Source organism: Rattus norvegicus, chromosome 14 (assembly GCF_021556685.1).
Source record: "Rattus norvegicus strain SHRSP/BbbUtx chromosome 14, alternate assembly SHRSP_T2T, whole genome shotgun sequence".
Taxonomy (NCBI): Eukaryota; Metazoa; Chordata; class Mammalia; order Rodentia; family Muridae; genus Rattus; species Rattus norvegicus.
In genome coordinates this window covers 100052596-100072732 of record NC_141547.1, presented here as the reverse complement: position 1 = coordinate 100072732, position 20137 = coordinate 100052596, and the positions used below count along the sequence as shown (strand labels likewise).

Sequence of the window (20137 nt, the reverse complement as noted above, 5' to 3'; positions counted from 1 at the left end):
ACAAACCCAGGCCTACAAAGGATAATAGATGGAAAACTCCAACACAAGGAAGGAAACTACACCTTAGAAAAAGAAAGTAATCTCCTTGCAACAAAACCAAAAGAAGAAAGACACACAAAAGAAGAAAGACTAACAACAAAAGGAAAAGGAAAAAACAATCACTATTCCTTAATATCTCTTAACATCAATGGACTCAATTCCCCAATAAAAGGACGTTAACTAACAGACTGGATATATAAAAAGGACACACCATTTTGCTGCATACACTCAGAGACAAAGACAGACAGTACCTGGGAGTAAAAGGCTGGAAAACAATCTTCCAGGCAAATGGTCCAAAGAAACAACCTGAAGTAGCCATTCTAATGTCAAATAAAATCGACTTTCACCCAAAAGTTACCAAAAATAAATAAATAAATAAGGAAGGACACTTCATATTCATCAAAGGAAAAACTCACCAAGATGAACTCTCAATCCTGAATATCTAAGCTCCAAATACAAGGGCACCTACATTCATAAAAGAAACCTTACTAAAGCTCAAAGCACACACTGCACCTCACACAATAATAGTAGGAGATTTCAACACCCCACTCTCATCAATGGACAGATCATCGAAACAGAAATTAAACAGAGACGTAGACAGACTAAGAGAAGTCATGAACCAAGTGGATTTAACAGATATTTATAGAACATTCTATCCTAAAGCAAAAGAATATAACTTCTTCTCAGCACCTCATGGTAACTTCTCCAAAAGTGACCATATAATCGGTCACAAACCAGGCCTCAACAGATACAAGAAGATTGAAATAATCCCATGAATCCTGTCAGATCACCACTGACTAGGGCTAATCTTCAATAACAACAAAAATGACAGAAAGACGACATACACGTGGAAGATGAACAACGCTGACAACTTGGTCAAGGAAGAAATAAAGAAAGAAATTAAAGACTTTAGACTTTATTGAAAATGAAAGCACAACATACTCAAACTTATGGGACACAATGAAAGCTGTGCTAAGAGGAAAACTCATAGCGCTGAGTGCCTGCAGAAAGAAACAGGAGAGAGCATATGTCAGCAGCTTGACAGCACACCTAAAAGCTCTAGAACAAAAAGAAGCAAATACACCCAGGAGGAGTAGAAGGCAGGAAATAATCAAACTCAGAGCTGAAATCAACCAAGTAGAAACGAAGAGGAAAAATGGCCATTTTGCCAAAAGCAATCTATAGATTCAATATAATCCCCATCAAATTTCCAACTCAATTCTTCATAGAGTTAGAAAGAGCAATTTGCAAATTCATTTGGAACAACAAAAAAACCCAGGATAGCAAAACTATCCTCAACAATAAAAGGACTGGAAGAATCACCAGCCCAGACCTCAAGCTGTATCACAAAGCAATAGTGATTAAAAAAACAACAACTATATGGTATTGGTACACAGACAGGCAGGTAGATAAATAGAATAGAATTGAAGACCCATGAACCCACACACCTGTGGTCACTTGATCTTTGACAAAGGAGCTAAAACCATCCAGTGGAAAAAAGATAGCATTTTCAACAAATGGTGCTGGTTCAACTGGAGGTCAGCATGTAGAAGAATGCAAATTGATCCATTCTTTTTTTTTTTAAGATTTTATTTATTTACTTCATGTATGTGAGTACATTGTTGCTGTCTTCAGACACACCAGAAGAGGGGATCAGATCCCCATTACAGATGGTTGCGAGCCACCGTGTGGTTGCTGGGATTTGAACTCAGGACCTCTGGAAGAGCAGTCAGTGCTCTTAACCACTGAGCCATCTCTCCAGCCTCCAAATTGATCCATTCTTATCACCTTGTAGAAATCTCAAGTCAAGTGGATCAAGGACCTCCACATAAAACAAGATACACTCAAACTAATAGAAGAAAAAGTGGGGAAGAGTCTCGAACACATGGGCACTGGGGAAAATTTCCTGAACAAAACACCAATGGCTTATTATGCTCTAAGATCAAGAATCGACAAATGGGACCTCATAAAACTGCAAAGCTTCTGTAAGGCAAAGGGCACTGTCATTAGGACAAAACGACAACCAACAGTTTAGGAAAAGATCTTTACCAATCCTACATCTGATAGAGGGCTAATATACAAAATGTACAAGGAACTCAAGAAGTTAGACTCCAGAGAACCAAATAACCCTATTAAAAAATGGGGTACAGAGCTAAACAAAGAATTCTCAGCTGAGGAATAATGAATGGCTGAGAAGTACCTAAAGAAATGTTCAGGGGTTGGGGATTTAGCTCAGTGGTAGAGCGCTTGCCTAGGAAGCGCAAGGCCCTGGGTTCGGTCCCCAGCTCCAAAAAAAAGAACCAAAAAAAAAAAAAAAAAAAAAAAGAAATGTTCAACATCAAAACAACTCTGAGATTCCACCTCACACCAGACAGAATGGCTAAGATCAAAAACTCAGGTGACAACAGATGCTGGTGAGGATATACAGAAAGAGGAACACTCCTCCATTCTTGGGGGTGGGGGATTACAAACAGATACAACTACTCTGGAAATCAGTCTGGAGGTTCCTCAGAAAATTGGACATTCCACTACCTAAGGACCCAGCTATACCCTCCTGGGTATATACCCAAAAGATGCTCCAAAATACCACCAAGACACATGCTCCACTATGTTCATAGCTGCTTTATTTATAATATCCAGAAGCTGGAAAGAACCCAGATGCCCTTCAACAGAGGAATGGATACAGAAAATGTGGTACATCTACACAATGGAATGCTACTCAGGTATCAAAAACAATGACTTTATGAAATTCTTAGGCAAATGGATGGAACTAGAAAATGTCATCCTGAGTGAGCTAACCCAACTCACTGATAAGTGGGTATTAGCCTAAAAGCTCGGATTACCCAAGATACAGTCCACAGACCGCATGAAGCCCAAGATGAAGGGCGACCAAAGTGCAGATGCTTCAGTCCTTCTTAGAAAGGGGAACAAAAATATTCATAGGAGGAGATATGGAGACAAAGTTTGAAGCAGAGACTGAAGGAATGGCCATTCAGAGCCTGCCCCACCTGGGAATTCAGCTCATATACATACAGCCATCAAACCCAGACAATATTGATGATGCCAAGAAGTGCATGCTGACAGGAGCCTGATATAGCTGTCTCCTGAGAGGCTCTGCCAGAACATGATAAATACAGAGGAAAATACTCACAGTCAACCATTGGACTGAGAACGGGGTACCTATTGGAGGAGTCAGAGAAAGGATTAAAGGAGCTGAAGGAGTTTGCAACCCCATATGAACAACAATACCAACCACCCAGAGCTCCCAGGGACTAAACCACCATCCAAAGAGCACACATGGACAGACCCATGGCTCCAGCTCCATATGTAGCAGAGGATGGCCTTGTTGGGCACCAACTGGAGGAGAAGCCCTTGGTCCTGTCAAGTCCAGTATAGGGGAATGTCAGGGTGGGGAGGTGTGAAGGGGTGGATGGTTGGGTAGGGGAACACCCTCATAGAAGAAGGGGGAGAAGGGAGGGGTTAGGGCATTTATGGATGGGAAACTGGGAAAGGGAATAACATTTGAAATGTGAATAAATTAAAAAATACTCAGTAAAAAGAAAAAGAAGACTCTTATTAAAAGAAGAATAAACCCTCAACCACCGCACATGTCTAATGAGAAACTGAGAAGACAATGAGACAATGCTCACACTTTGTTTTCCACTAATGAGGAGACTCGTCAGCTGAGCTGAGTGCAAACAGAGAGGCAAGCACAGTGAATACAAGATCCAGTACTTAGTTATATAAGCCATACGCTGGTGTTGCTTCCAGTACCAGCTTTTCTAGAAACCTCCACATGAAATCAGTAACTTAGCTATGAATGTTGGTTAATTATCTTCCAAGCTCATATATTTTCTGCAACCTTTTTATTACCACTGTAGTTTATAATCCAGGAATCTCTCAACCAATTACTTAAAAAGTCCTCACTTGGTATCCCTGTTTCTAGTCAAACTCTTTCCAGTTCATTTCCACACTTATGTGAGACTTTTCCCCTCATAAATAACAAAGATAATTATGTCACTATCAGAAAGGCCTTAATATGATTTCTGATTGCACCAAGAATGTAAACCCAACAAAACACAAGTGATGCGTCAAATAGGTCCTTACCCATCATTCCATCCCTACCTGTGAACACGGAAACCGTCACGATCGTGAGTTGTCTAATGCCTTTGCTTTTAGCACACAACTGCATTTGAAGTACACGTATCTACCTCACCTTCACTTTTCCCTTCCAACTCTTTCTCTTGTTTTTTTGGTTTTTTTTTTAAAAGAGCTGACGACTTTATTTTTACATTTCACAATGTAAGTGAAAACCGCACTTTTTTGTACCACTTCTCCCTCCAGAAGCGTTCTCTCTCTTAGGAAGGGAAATTCCTCGTCATGCACCTAGGAAACACTCAGGGTCAGCACCAAGATCCCCTGGCGAAACAACAAGAAATACAAAAGGATAAAGAGCGCTTCTGTTCTTATCTGTCTGGCGGGGTCATGCCAGGCCGTGTGGGCGCCATCATAGGGCAGGCGGGAGGTCTCATCATTGGAGGCCCGGGCATCCTGGGCATGTGGCCTCCCATGGGTGGTCTCATCCCAGGAGCTGGTCCCACAGGCATCATCCCAGGAGGAGGAGGGCCCATCACTGGCATCATGGGAGGGCCTCCCATGTGGGGCGCAGGCATCATGCCAGGCAGAGGAGGACCCGGGAGACTGGGGGGAGGCGGGATCGTGGTGACTGCAGGCGGAGGAACAGAGAACCGAGCTGGAGGGATCTTTCCTGTTGAAACGCAGCCGTTGTCTTGTCAGTCAGGCTCTGGGCCCGTCTTCCATCCATTTCTGGTAACAGTGATTCACATTCTCTTTGTGTTTCCGACCACTGCAGTGTGTCTTCCTCATAGATGGAGAATCGTGGGTAAGATACGTATCACAGCAGTCACAATAAAACTTGGGCATGTTGCTCCACAGGCCGTTGGCTATCCCGGTCCACTCTTTCTCTTGTTAACCTTGGGCTTCAATTTGCCTTTCTCTGGGGAACTTTCCCAGCACCTAAGATTTGGTTAAAAGACTACATACCATCTCTAGCAATGGTGATTTAGAAGTGCCTACCCGGTGCTTTCTTCAGCCACCAAACTCACGACTTACACATCAGTGCTAATGCTTGCTCCCAGCCCTCCTCTGTAAACAACACAGACCAAGATAGATAATGTGCTCTCTTTTACTGAGGTTCTTAAACAGAGAACACGTTCTAGACAGAATTAGTTGTCAAACAAATGAACAAAGGAAAGTCTTATCTCTGCCAACAAAAACAATCCCCAATGCCTACACACGCACTTGATAAATTTACAATGATCATATACTGTACACAGAACAAAAACAAGCTTTTTTTTTTATTTTGCTTCCCATTGTATGTAGGTCAAAATAAGGCTTAATTTTTCAAAAAATGTAGTAAGGATAAAAGTGTTCCTCATAAACTGGAGAAGTAACCTCAAGAACCATAGTCCAGGCCTTAGTATTAAACAAATAAATTACAGGGCCAGAAGCCAGAGGCTAGATAGCCTAGTAGCCTAGGATAGAACCAAACACAAATGGGAGAAGAAGTCAATGGAATGATTTTTAATGGTATTCTGCTATACTGGTAGATTACCATCTCACACAATTGTCATCAGAGAGGCTTCACCCAGCAACTGATGGAAACTGATGCAGAGACCCACAGCCACACATTAGGCAGAGCTTGGGGAATCACAGAGAACACAGGAAGAAAGAATTGTAGGTGCCAGAAGGGTCAAGGATACTGAAAGACAACCCACAGAATCAACCAATGTGAATCCACAGGAGCTCACAGAGATTCAACTGCCAACCAGGAAGCCTTCAGAGGACTGACCTAGGTCCCCCACACAATATAACAGTTGTATAATTTGGTCTTCTCCTGGGACAAAGGAAGCAAGAGCTGTCTCTGACTCTGTTGCCTGCCTTTGGGACCCTTCCTTCTACTGGGATGTCTTGTCTAGCTGTAATAGAAGAGGGGGTGCCTGGTCTTACTACAACTTGATATGCCAGTGTTTGATCTCCACAGAAAGCCATCCTTTTTCTGAAGCAAAACCAAGGAGAAGTGGATGGGGGGAGGGAGAGGGATGTTAGAGGGGAAGGAACTGGGAGGGGAGGAGGGAGAGGAAACTGCAGTTGGGACTTAAAGTTATATATATATGCATGCTTTTCAGGTCCCCAAAACTTTCTGGTCTTCCAACCTAGCAAAAGCAGCAAGCTTCAGGTTCAGTTAGAGCTCCTTTCAATAAAAGAAGGTAGAGGCTCAACCTAGAAATGATCCCAAAGTCAACCTTTTGGCTCTATACACATCTGCCCAAGTGAGCAGCCAAGTGCACCTATATACATATGTGCTGGCACACCACATACAAGATGTTAAAAAGGTAATTAGATCAGAATCAATTAATTAATATACTCATGTGTATTTTTTTAAAACACTGAAAATGTGATGCCCAGTAAAAACAAAATTCTGTAGCCTGAAGTAGAGCTTTTATAGTTTTATATTTTTGGTTGTGAGCCTAGCCTTTAACGGCTGAGCCATCTCTCCAGCGCTTTTATAGTTTTAAAATATTTTAAACTATACCATAATTTTAAAATTGTACTTAACAAAATGCTTAGGGCACTCTAAGGAAGAGAAATTCATGCACACAAAATTACGCAGCTATGAAGACCACTTCTATACTTAACACTTTTTGCATATATTACCAACATAAATGTTTTAAGTCTACCACACTATATATTTTCTTTATAGCTTAATATGACCATCAAATGTCAACACCTCCTTTAAAAATTCATATATCATTAAAGGAAAACATTTTAAAGCATATATTATGTTGACATGTATTTTCAAACTGACAAGAACTCACCAGTCATGAGTTTATGTTTTCTAAAGTAATACAGTATCCAAAGAGATGAAACATGTCTGGTACAATTTCACTGCCCAGGAGTTGTATTAGCCAGGATCCTAACAGTTCCAATGAAGGAACCTTTAAAAAGTTATTCCTGCCTGACACTATTACTGATGCTATGATGTGCTTACAGATAAGAGCCTAGCATGGCTGTCCTGTGAGAGACCCAACAAAGCTGACTGAGACAGAAACAGATAATTACACCCAACCATAGGACTGAAGTCATGGACCCTTATGGTTGAATTAGGGGAAGGATTGAAGAAGATGAAGGGGAGGAAGACTCTACAGAAAGACCAGCAATCTCAACTAAAACAGACCCCAGGGAGCTCCCAGAGATTGAGGCACTAACCAGCGGCATACATGGGCTCCTCCGAGGCCTTGGCACACATACAGCAGAGGACTGCCTGACCTAGCCTCAGTAGGAGAGTCCTAATCCTCAAAAGACTTGAGGCCCCAAGGAGTGGGGGATGGGGCTGGTGGGAGGGAGACATCCTCTCAGAGACAGGGGGAAGGATGAGGAACTGTAGAAGAGGGGCAATGACTGGAAGAGGAAGAGGGTGATAATGATGATGATGATGGTGATGTGTAGTAATAAGTTATTCCTAGAAGTCAATATCTCTTATTTACTATTAAAATCACATAATCTGAGTTTTATATAACTCTATGGTGAGCAAAATTGTTCTCAAAACATTACAATACTAGTCACCGGAATTCATGTAATTTCTCAGATTTACTCAATTCTGTTTTTGTAGTTCTTGAAGCCAAATCTCACATAACTTTAAGACATTATTAAAGAATACTAATTAAATGTCTATTGCTAAAATACTTATAAGAAAGATTTTATTAAAATTATATCTTGACTAAATGTGAATTCCAAAATGTTATATAATTTATAATTATTTATTTAACAATTTGTTTTTGGAACTAATGTGTATTTTCTGCTACGATAACCTACAACTTCCACTAATCTAGAAATCACTGTAATGCTATCAATAGATTCTGGGCCTCTGATCTGAAACCTCCCCTATAGTATACAGTTAAAGTTCTGTATATAACACTAAATTCACTCTTTTAATCCCTGCACTTGGGAGGCAGGAAAACCAAGAGTTTAGGCTAAATGGACTACCCAGCAAGATTATCTTTTTTGAAAAAAAAAACTATAAAGTCATTAAGAGGTAGAGGAATGGATCCTCTTGCATTGTCAAAGCTTTTATAAAAGGATTGTGCTAAGTAAAGTCTGTCTCGAAAATGACAGCTAAAAAACAGAGCAAACAAAAAAAAATCAGACAAAATCTTAGTCATTCCTAAGTTGCGTTATCATCAAATGTTTTATCTCGTAGTGCATTCCTTCTTGGTAGTTAAACAACTATTGCCTACAGCCAACAAAGACTATGAATAGGTCTAGTAAGCATATCTCTTATTTATAGACACGTGAATGAATGGTTAAGTCCTTGCTTGAGCTATCCAGATCTCTATTTTATTAGTAAAATACTGTCTCTATTTTCATTGGCATTAAAAACACAAATATCCTAGTAAACGGTTATATTCTAAGAACTGCATCGTGAATTTTGAGAATTGAGTTTTAAAATAATAGCATTTTCACTGTCATTTATTACAAGTTATGTACATGTGTGCCTCTGTATGCATGTGGTTGTACATGTGAGTGAACTGCCTGGAGAAGTCAGTTGATTCCCTGGCTGGAGGTGTGGGCAGTGTGAGCCGCAGCACATGGGTTCTAGGAAGTAAACTACAGTCACCTGCAAGAGCAGTGCACTGAGTAACAGCCGAGCCAACACGACAGCCTGAAACGTTACACTTTATAGAGCACATAGGAACCACTTTCTGTAGCGTTACTGGAGTGGCTGAAAGAATAGTCTGCAGAAGTGTATTTAAGACAACAAAAATAAAACAGAAACATTCTTTAGTTTATTAAATAGCATTAGTTTACTAATTACACTTATATATAATGAATAGACACAAATATTTGTTCTCTTGATCTTTAAAATATTTGGCTTTTTAGTAACTAGATTGTTTAAACTCCTATGAGGTCAGAGAATTAACCACCAGTACAAATAAAATTATTCAAATGAATTTAAAAAGAATGGAATCATAAAGTTCTTTGCACAAAATGCTCACCTTCAGAGCAAATAATTATATGTGCTGTTCAAAGAAAGTAGCTTGCTGGTGTAGAAGCCCCCTCTTATGGTTGGCTAAGGAAACAGACTTGCTGCTGAAAAGACATATTTCAAACCTTCACACATAAAGAAATGCTAAAGGCTGACCATTAAAAAAGTAGATATTTTATATTCTGTATGCTAATAACCAGGTATCTGTTTCATACAAAATACAAAAGGGAGTCAATCTAGAACAACATATATTATATGCTTTCCTAAATACACATGATTAAATTCTGTATTTGTTTTTCATTGGTTCTACTAAGACTTAAACATTTTTTTTTAATTTTTTTTTAATTTTTTTTTTATTTTTATTTTTTTATTAACTTGAGTATTTCTTATATACATTTCGAGTGTTATTCCCTTTCCCGGTTTCCGGGCAAACATTCCCCTCCCCCCTCCCCTTCCTTATGGGTGTTCCCCTCCCAACCCTCCCCCCATTGCCGCCCTCCCCCCATAGACTAGTTCACTGGGGGTTCAGTCTTAGCAGGACCCAGGGCTTCCCCTTCCACTGGTGCTCTTACTAGGATATGCATTGCTACCTATGGGGTCAGAGTCCAGGGTCAGTCCATGTATAGTCTTTAGGTAGTGGCTTAGTCCCTGGAAAAACATTTTAATTCAATGAGGATTCGGTTATATTTTGTGATTTTTTTTTCTTTAATGCCATAAGAGCATGAAGCTCTTATTAACAAGACTTACAAAACAAAACAACAGGATATATAGTTATGTGATTTTCAAAACCACATAAAATAAATGTGTAACACAATACAGCATATAATGAAGTTATGATCACAGACTTTCATTCTACATTCTTAATTACATAATGTTTAAAAACTTACTGATAACTTTCTCAAATACCTACACCACAACAACAGCCTATCTTGTTTATAGAAATTGTTGATCTTTGTTAAAAATAGAACAGCACATATTAAACCTCCAGAATAAATGCCTTTATTTCCCCTCACAAGTTCTGGGTTTCTATTCTCTCTGCCTCTCTGTCTCTCTGTCTCTGTCTCTCTCTCTGTCTGTCTCTGTCTCTCTCTCTGTCTCTCTCTCTCTGTCTCTGTCTGTCTCTATCTCTGTCTCTGTCTCTGTCTCTCTCTCTCTCTCTCTCTCTCTCTCTCTCTCTCTCTCTCTGTCTCTCTCTCTCTCTCTGACCAACCAAATCACTATTAAAGACAAGACTATAAGGTTCATATAAAAAAACCAAAAGAATACAGACTAGCTCATAACTTCAAACTAGTGAGACTACAAACCAACTTGCTTTTTATGTTATTTTCAAAGCTCTTTGGTTTAATTTTTCAGTCAGCATGTGAGATCAGCAGTAACCGTCTATCCTCTTAATGCGTATTCTCTGTGCAACTCCCTGCACATAAACACAAGGCTTACTGAGCTCCTACGTGCAGCTTGCACAGATTAGCTTCTAAATAGCCAGAGAAAATCATACATACAGAATGCAAACCCAAATTCTTCACAAAGCCCACACCTGAATATGTATATACATCTACACATACCCCTACATCAAACATGTACACACATGCACGCACACACACACACACACACACACACACACACACACACGCGGGCGCGCACACACATATACATACACACACACTCACACACACGACACGCATACACACGCACACACGCGAGTGCACACACACATACACACACACACACTCACACACACTCGCATGCATGCGCGCGCTGCTCCACAGTCTACAAGCTATAGTGATTACAAGGATCACCGAAACAAGTGGCTGCAGAGCACTTCAGGGATGGAGATGGACTGAGCTATATATTTAACAGAGCATGTCAAATGTGAGGATTCCCATTCTCACACTATATGTGCTACCTAAATGAAACTATTTGAAGCCTGAGTACTGCATCAGTAATACAGCCTGAAAAGGAGGCTTTGGCTCTACTTCCTCAGGTGAAATTGATGCTCTACAAGACTGACAGCTTGTAGCAAAAAAATGGAGCAAAAGTATAACTCTAAACCAAATTAAGCATTCACAGAACAAACACTGCAGCTGGAAGAGCAATTCAAATTTCCTATCACCATGCTTCAATCCTCTTTTAACAGAATGATTTCTGAGGTTAGAGGTTACTCACATTTTCATGGCTATTCAGCCTCTGGCTAATGTAGCTAACATGGGTGCTATTAAACAGTAGTAATTTTGATGATGGCTATATCTGCAGAAACATCCAGTCACTTTACAAAGGCTGCCAACTACTATAAAAGGAGGGGTTTTTCAATTCCACAACTGTTTCTGAAATGTTTTGTCTAAAGTGGCTTGCATGACTCAAGTACCAAACCAATACCAATTAATAAAATATTAATTATATGAAATTATAAGTGCATTATATCACAAAAGTTTCAACAAAATTGATATAAATGTAAAATTAAATTAATGTTATAACAATTGTGTAATAATTTTATGTAAATTATATAATTAAAATAACACCAAATAAGCCATGTCCTAATTGTGTAGACTTAAAAGTACTGCTAAAGCATCTCTGATCAACGTGTCTGCATCTGTACAAACACACATTTGTGTCACAGAATGAAGGAGAATAACTTTCTCCTTTGAGTCTCCTCCAATAATTATGGGAATAATGTACTAATGAGATCATTCAAAGAAGCTAGAATATTGTCTGCAATAAGAGGTACATTTGTGTGTAGCTCTGCGTGCCATAGCTTATATGTAAAGGTCAGAGAATGACGTACAGGAATTGTTTCCTTCTTCCAAGGGGCTTCTGGGAACGGAACTATATGTGGTTTGACTGCATTAGTGAGGTCTGGAGGTAGGATACACGCCTACACAGCCTAACCATAGCTTTGGTGCCCAGCAACCCAATTCACCAGTGAAAGATAAGTCAAGCCAGTGTTGACTGTGTATCTGGCAGAGCATCTGATTCACAGAAACAATATGATAATAGACATCACTTGTGTGACCCTGTCAGTTATGACGCTAACTGAAGCACTTACATAAACTGGCTCTGATGGCTCATGTTTATCAATGAGTGCCTTAACATAGCAAGGTCAAGACGGAGCATGCCTGGAATTCCACAGTCAGGAGACTGACAAACTATTTCAAGCTCCAAGCCAGAATAATAAGACTATTTCAAGAAAAATGGACAAAAATAACAACCCAATGACAGAAGTAAGAGGAAAGATGACTTCACTTTGTGCTTCCAAAATATTAAAAACATCTAAATGTAACCAATACATCATTCATGAAATCAATGGGAGATATATACAACTTTTTAATTTAAAAATAGAACTACATTTGAAGATGGAAAAGGAACTTAAAAGAAATCCAAATTTAAGACTAAAGGCTTAATATTATCTAGGCAGCAACATCGTCTTCATTTCTCCTTAGTCCCACGCATAAATAAACTAACAAGTTACTCTTCACTTTAGAAAGTGCCTCTTCAATTTAATAACAATGTCCTGAACTTATATAGAAATGCAAATTTTTATTTGGTTTTTTCATTTGGTTTTTTATTGTTGAGGCAGGGTCTCTCTATCGTGTAGCTTTGGCTATCCTGGAACTCACTATGAGACCAGGCTGGCCTCAAACTCACGGAGACCCACCCGTCTCTGCCTCCTGACTGCTGGGATTAAAGGTGTGTGCCATCATGCCTGTCCAGCAAGACTTTTGATCATGAACGAAAGACAACAAATCTACCAAACAGAAAGCTAGGTTACAAATCTGATTTGATGATGACTTACTTGATACAGTGATATCTAACAATATAATTTTACATTGAGTAATTATAACAATTACTCAGATCATAGGATATCTTAGAATTATTTGGAGTAGCAGAGTACGTTAATAGAATTGTAGATAAAGGGCACACAATAGTTATTCATGGAGAATCAAATGGGGCCAGATGTTTAAAGGAAGTGGTTAGACCTTCAAGTGTGATAAACAATACACAGATACCCGGAGACATGTTATCGGAATCATAACCCTCATATACCCAAAAGATGCCCCAACATATAAAAAAGTCACGTGCTCCACTATGTTCATCGCAGCCTTATTTATAATAGCCAGAAGCTGGAAAGAACCCAGATGCCCTTCAACAGAGGAATGGATACAGAAAATGTGGTACATCTACACAATGGAATATTACTCAGCTATCAAAAACAATGACTTTATGAAATTCATAGACAAATGGTTGGAACTGGAAAATATCATCCTGAGTGAGGTAACCCAATCACAGAAAAACACACATGGTATGCACTCATTGATAAGTGGCTATTAGCCCAAATGCTTGAATTACCCTAGATGCCTAGAACAAATGAAACTCAAGACGGATGATCAAAATGTGAATGCTTCACTCCTTCTTTAAAAGGGGAACAAGAATACCTTTGGCAGGGAATAGAGAGGCAAAGATTAAAACAGACACAGAAGGAACACCCATTCAGAGCCTGCCCCACATGTGGCCCATGCATATACAGCTATCCAATTAGACAAGATGGATGAAGCAAAGAAGTGCAGACTGACAGGAGCCGGATGTAGATCGCTCCCGAGAGACACAGCCAGAATACAGCAAACACAGAGGCGTATGCCAGCAGCAAACCACTGAATTGAGAATAGGACCCCCATTGAAGGAATCAGAGAAAGAACTGGAAGAGCTTGAAGGGGCTCGAGACCCCATATGTACAACAATGCCAAGCAACCAGAGCTTCCAGGGACTAAGCCACTACCTAAAGACTATACATGGACTGACCCTGGACTCTGACCTCATAGGTAGCAATGAATATCCTAGTAAGATCACCAGTGGAAGGGGAAGCCCTTGGTCCTGCTAAGACTGAACCCCCAGTGAACTAGATTGTTGGGGGGAGGGCAACACCCATAAAAAAGGGGAGGGGGGAGGGGGATGTTTGCCCGGAAACCGGGAAAAGGAATAACACTCGAAATGTATATAAGAAATACTCAAGTTAATAAAAAAAAATTAAAAAAAAATTTTTAAAAAAGGCCTCAAACCAAAAACAAAACAAAAAAAAAAAAAAAGACAGAGCCCCTACCTGAATCCCTGAACAATCAGTAGAAGAGAAATATTCTCTAATTCTACTTGGGAATTTTGAGAATTCTTATTTCCAAAATTTCTTCAAACTATAATCCTGGCGCGCGCGCACACACACACACACACACACACACACACACACACACACACACATCTCAAACAAACAAAAATAAGTCATTTATGGTCCTTGCACAATTGCACCACCTAGTGTTTCCAAAGCAATAATCATACAAACTAAATACAAGTTTCCCTATTAAAACCTCTTTATCACCCTGATACCACCACAATATATTAACCATTCAAAGTTCAATTTGTTACCCTTGTTCTGCTTATAAAAAATTAATTGTCTGAGATTTATTAACACTTAATTGTTTTAATATTTGAGTTATTAGATCTGTGCTGAAGTGCATATTTCCAATATGTCTGAACTGATATTACTTCAAAAAGACAAACTTGCTGTACATGTGTATGCGGGCACATTTGTGTGTGTGGTGTATGTCTGAAAGCCAGAGGCCTACCATGGATGTTGTTCCTAAGGACCTGTGCTCCTTGTAAAGACAGGATCTCTCACTGGGACCCATAGCTCACCATATAAGCTAGGCTGACAAGCCAATAAACTAAGTTCCAGGTATCTACCTGTCTCTATCCCGAGTGCTAGAATCTGAGTGTGAGCTACTACCCCTGGCCTTTTCACCTGGGTTCCTGGGATTGACTTCATGCTGCACAGCAAGCATTTGATACACGGGGCTATCTTATCTTCCTCAGCCCAATGGTCACATTTTAAAATCTAGAATGTCAAAACAAACAGAGAAAAACAAGAAATTGAGGGTATCCTTTTCACTGATGCTTCCTCCTCTCTACTTAGGGCTTCTGAGGTAGCAGAGAATGTTCTCACTCCTGTTTTCCACTCACAATCCTAAGAGTTAGGCAGCTGTCAGTAAAGAAAGACTTACTGCTGGACTTCCTTCAGTAACGGCCAGATGTGTTAAAAACCAATACTTGTTACACTATTTATCAAGCAATAATTTCTTCAAAGGTTGATCCATAACTGGAAGGTAAACAACCATGATTATACTAAATTTCCAACATTATCACGACACTCATTTAATAATATACACAATGACTCTAAGGTATTACTGTCTATAAGTGATCAATTGCTCATATGAATTACTATAATCAACACTGCCATTATCTAGCTAAAACTAAACACTCATAACCTGAAGGAGAGAGAGGGAACCCAGAAAGGTATTCTAACGCCCTTCTGAAGGCTTTATGTTCTACCACTGACACTTGAGAAAGCCAACCTTATCTCTTTTCTAGCAGCAGTATGTCATGGTTGTAGATTCGTAAAACAAACAAACAAACAAACACACACCAGTTCTCCAACTTATCAGAAGTACCCAGTACTGAAAGTCAAGATTGCCAATTTAGCTTAGAAGTCACTTAGTAGTCCTAAGTGTTAATGTGTATGTAGGTTATGGTCGGGTGGAGAAATGGGGAGGGAGACAGCGAAACAGACAAACATGAAAACAGAGTGCTTGAACTCAAATTGATTGTCTAATCTCCTAGTTAAACACCAGATGCAGGTATTCTAACTGATCTTTTTTGGACCGGGTCTACTTCTGATTTAAAAAAAAAAAGTACTGGAAACAAAGTATTTTAAAAAAGGAAAATAATTGAAAGTAGCAAGCTCAGACAGTATTAGAATCATCAGGCACAGAGTAAAAAACTGCTCAACTTCTATCTAAAAAATGAAAACTAAGCTTGAAACACTGCTTAGAGGGGAAAACTATATTGTATATGTCCTGGTCAGTAATGGACCACATATACTATGGTGATCCCAAACACTGTCCTATAGCCTAGTCAAGCTTAGCTAGCTGTCTTCATGAAGGTACACTATATGATGTTCACACAAGGACAGAATCACTCCCATTTCTCAGAATATATCCCCATTGTTAAGGGACATATGACTCTACTGAAGAAAAGACAATACGTTTTAGAGAAAATAAAGCTTGAAATTTAGGAGTCAAATGAAATAATTACAAATTAAAAGGTTAGACAAATTGAAGAAGTAAGCCCGTTTAAAAGACAATCCAAGATACTTTAAATCGGCTTAGAATTTGTAGGGTGAGATGCCCTACGGTCTGTCTGATTACTATTCAATACTTTTTTAAAAGGAAAAGATGAAGTAAAGTCAAAATTCAAAATTACACTAAGAATTTTACACATTATTCAAAATTAATATACATTCAAGAAGCTCAAAAAATCCAAAGCAGAATTTAAAAGCAAAAATAAATGTATGCTGGACATATCTCAATGAAATTGCAGAAGACCAATGACAAAAGCCAGACAGACAGAAGGGCTTCAAAGAGCGGACAGTGATATGAGTTGCTGATCTCAACGGCTTAAGAGGAGCATGTGCAGAGAGACAGTAACTGTGACCCTAGCGATCTGTGCTAGGCGGTAGAGCTTAGACCAACCGACCCCTGGCGGCTGAAGGCTTGTCCCCATACATGGTACCACTGGAAGATGGTACAACCTTTAAGAGGTGCGGTCTAGGAGGAGGTCTTCAGGACTATGAAAGATGTGTGGAGTCCCAGACCTTTCCCCTCTTTCCTCCTTTCTGACAAGAGGTGAATAGTTTTGTTGTGCCTCGTGCTTCTGTCATGACATGCTCCTCACTAGAGGCCCACAGCAACAGGATCAGTCATGGACCAAAACAATCAAAACCTCCTTCCTGTGCAATGGTATTTCATATCCTATAGTCTATTAAAAATGACAGGTGTTTTATTATATTACCTAAGCTTCCTTTCCAGATGCTAGGGGAGATTAATAAAAGCAACTTAGGGGTAAAAGGGTTTATTAGGTTACAATCCATGATTTTAAGGAAGACGAGGGCACAGTAGACGCAGCTGATCACATTTAGACTCAGAGAAGAAAGTGAATGCACACATGTTTAATGCTCAGCTGGCCTTCTCCTTTGTAATGTTTTCTAGGACCCAAAGCTCAGGAAACGGTGCCACCACAGTAGAGTGTGTTTTCTCACCTTGATTACTGCAGTCAAGACAATCCCCTGCAGAAATAAGCAAAGTACAACCTATGTAGACAACAGGGGCGTAAGACTCTCTTCCCATGTGATCCCAGACTGTGTCAAGTTAACAACAAAACTGCCAACTACCCAAAAAATACTGTGAAAAGTTATTTCATTAGTATCAACATTTAATTAGGGCAGCCACTTCACTAGTATGCAGTAATTATATGAATTATTTGGATACCTTATATAATTTCATACATGCATAAATGGACCATGATCACAGTGATTCCCTGATTGCTCTATTACCCTCTCCTATCTGCCCCCAACTTCTTCCCAAACAGTTTTCTATGTTATCATTGGTTTCTTGAGATAGCATCTTCCTATGTAGTCCAACCAGGGCTGAGATTCACAATCTTCCTGTGATAACCCTAGAACACCCAAGTTTTAGTTGTAACCAACCATGCCTGACTTTTTTCTGTTGTGTGTTAGGGTGATATGTTTACAGTGGTAAGGCCTGAACCCAGGGACATGAGAATATTAGGCAAGTGTTCGTCCACTGAGCTAGAGTTCCAGCTCATTAGGGACATTATTAAGTTGAGCTGATAATTTTGTTTATGAAAGAAACATTATTTTTACAGATTGGAGAAATGCTTCAGAAGTAAACTGCTTGCTACATAAGCATGAGGACTGAGTTCAGACTCCTAGCACACATGTAAAACCGTGCACAGCAGTAAACATGTATAACCCAGGGACAGCCAGCATAGACAAGCAGCAAGCTCCAGTTCAGCAACAGATCCTGCCTTAAAATATAAGGGGGAAAGCAACAGAAGACACCCATCATTAACCTCTGGGCTCTTCATAAAGATATAAACACATGTACACCACATATACATAGTAAAAACTGATAATGTTTTTCTATTTAGTCACTTTATTTTTTTTTCAATTGTTCCTAGAAAAAGAAATACATCCATATCAATGTGCTAACAATTATTTCAATCTTCACTAGGTTTAAGAAAGTAATCATGCAAAATTTGAAATGTTCTATCTATATTGGGTAACAAACATTCAAAGGATACTAAAAGACAATTCACCTTTAAATGGCTAGACTCTAACATACATAGTAGCTCCTCTTTCAGAGTTTATAGATTGTTGGGAAGACAAAAAGCACAGACTGAAACAGTAAAACAAAAATGCAGGATGTTAAACAGGAAGTATGTGAACCACAGGGGATTAGAAATGGCTTCCTAGTGTACCAACCTATAAAGGAAAATGGATTCATAAAATCCACAGATTGATGAAAAGGAAGACAATTGTACTGTTACATAAGGTTGCACATGCTCAGGAAGAAAAATGCCATGTGTTCTCTCCCATATATGTATCTTAGTTTCAAATCTTTTGGTTTATGTGTTTAACTGTGAGTATATGAGGAAGCCAGTAAACTAGAAAAGAACCATTTAAAAGAGACACGTTAAAGGATGGGAAATAGTGAAATAATGGCAAAATAAAAGTAAATCCTGGAGATTGGAAAAAGGAAAGTCAAGTCTAAATGAAATTAAATCCTAGAGATAGAAAGGGTCAGGTACTTGGGGGGGGGGGAGGATAATAAGGGAACAGGAGGAGAGTTAGCCAAAGTAAAGAGTGTATGTAAAAGCTTTATAGAATTCTACAATTATGTTACTTGAGCAGAAAATATAGTTAGAGAACTTAGCAGAACACAAGTGGCATGAAGCAACATGGAGGGTATGCTAGAGTTTAAGATTTATGCAGAGAGGAAAGTAAGGGGTGGGAGAGGAGAGTGCAGAGGAGGCGGGCTAATCAGAACAAGGAGGTATGAAGCAGCCCTGTGGAAACATACTAGCTTGTAAGCTAATGCGTTTTAAAGGGGGACTTTGGGGGCTGGAGACATGATTCAGCAGTGTAGGGCACTTGCTGCTCTTCCAAAGGACCCAACTTTCATTTCCAGTACCCATGGAGCGTGGCTCATAAGCTCAAGAGAGCTAATGTCCTCTTCTGGGCTTCACAGGCCACAGACAAGTGGCACACACACACACACACACACACACACACACACACACACACACACACACACACACAAAAATTAAAACAAGCCTTTTTTAAAGGAGTTTTAACAGAGGGTCCTGGCTGGAAGGCAACTTTGCCCTCAGAACATATGGGTTAGCAAATGACAATCTCCATGCCACATACAGGATCATTCACTGTGAGTTACTGGTTTGAGAAGTAGTAAGAGCCACCAAAACAGCACAGGCTATTGCCACTGCTTTTAGCTGCCCACCAAACTACATAGTAAGAACTAGATAGCAAGACCTTGTTGCCACGTCCTGCACGGCCACTGTGGAAGGGAGAACGTGACACAGTTCCCACCACTGGAGCACAGCTAGCAAGCATGGGCCTCCACAAGTGTTGGTGGTTGCTGGGTGTGAGGCTTGTTTGAATAAATAAATATATAGAGATATAGATAATTTTACTTTATGTTCCTCCTTCGGAAAATATTCTCCCCGCATAAGTTATAGGGAATGTCCTTTCTGCCAAGGTTAATGAATTACTCCATGATAATCAGACAGCACAAGCCCAAGAGGCAAGGGTGTGTCTGATGTCCTTAGCAAAATGGTAAAGGCCGTGGGAAAGAACTCTAAGAACATGAGTTCAAAAATATATAAATAGGATTTCTCAACTATGCAAAATATTAGAATGCAATATGAATTACATGAAGGGCTTCACAAACCTTAAAGAACAGAACCAACTGCACTATGAGTCAGTTTGTCAAAAAGATACAAAGGCAGGCAGATTTCTGAGTTCAAGGTCAGCCTGGATGGAAATGGTAATTTCAGGGCAGTATCCTACTGAGCTAGCTTATTGTCTGTGCTTACAGAGGCAAGCAGATCTGTGAT

At 39.6% G+C, this 20137-nt stretch overlaps 1 protein-coding gene across 5 annotated transcripts in view; it reads right to left on the bottom strand.

Moving 5' to 3' along the window:
* Positions 1 to 20137, bottom strand: part of Wdpcp (WD repeat containing planar cell polarity effector) — a 330858-nt gene that overhangs the window by 262892 nt on the left and 47829 nt on the right. The window contains exons 2-3 of one of the 5 annotated variants that reach the window (XM_087583533.1): positions 14889 to 14981; positions 9117 to 9210 (exon numbers count right to left, since the gene is read on the bottom strand). The gene's annotated coding sequence lies outside the window, so the exon portion shown is untranslated. 5 annotated transcript variants of the gene reach the window in all.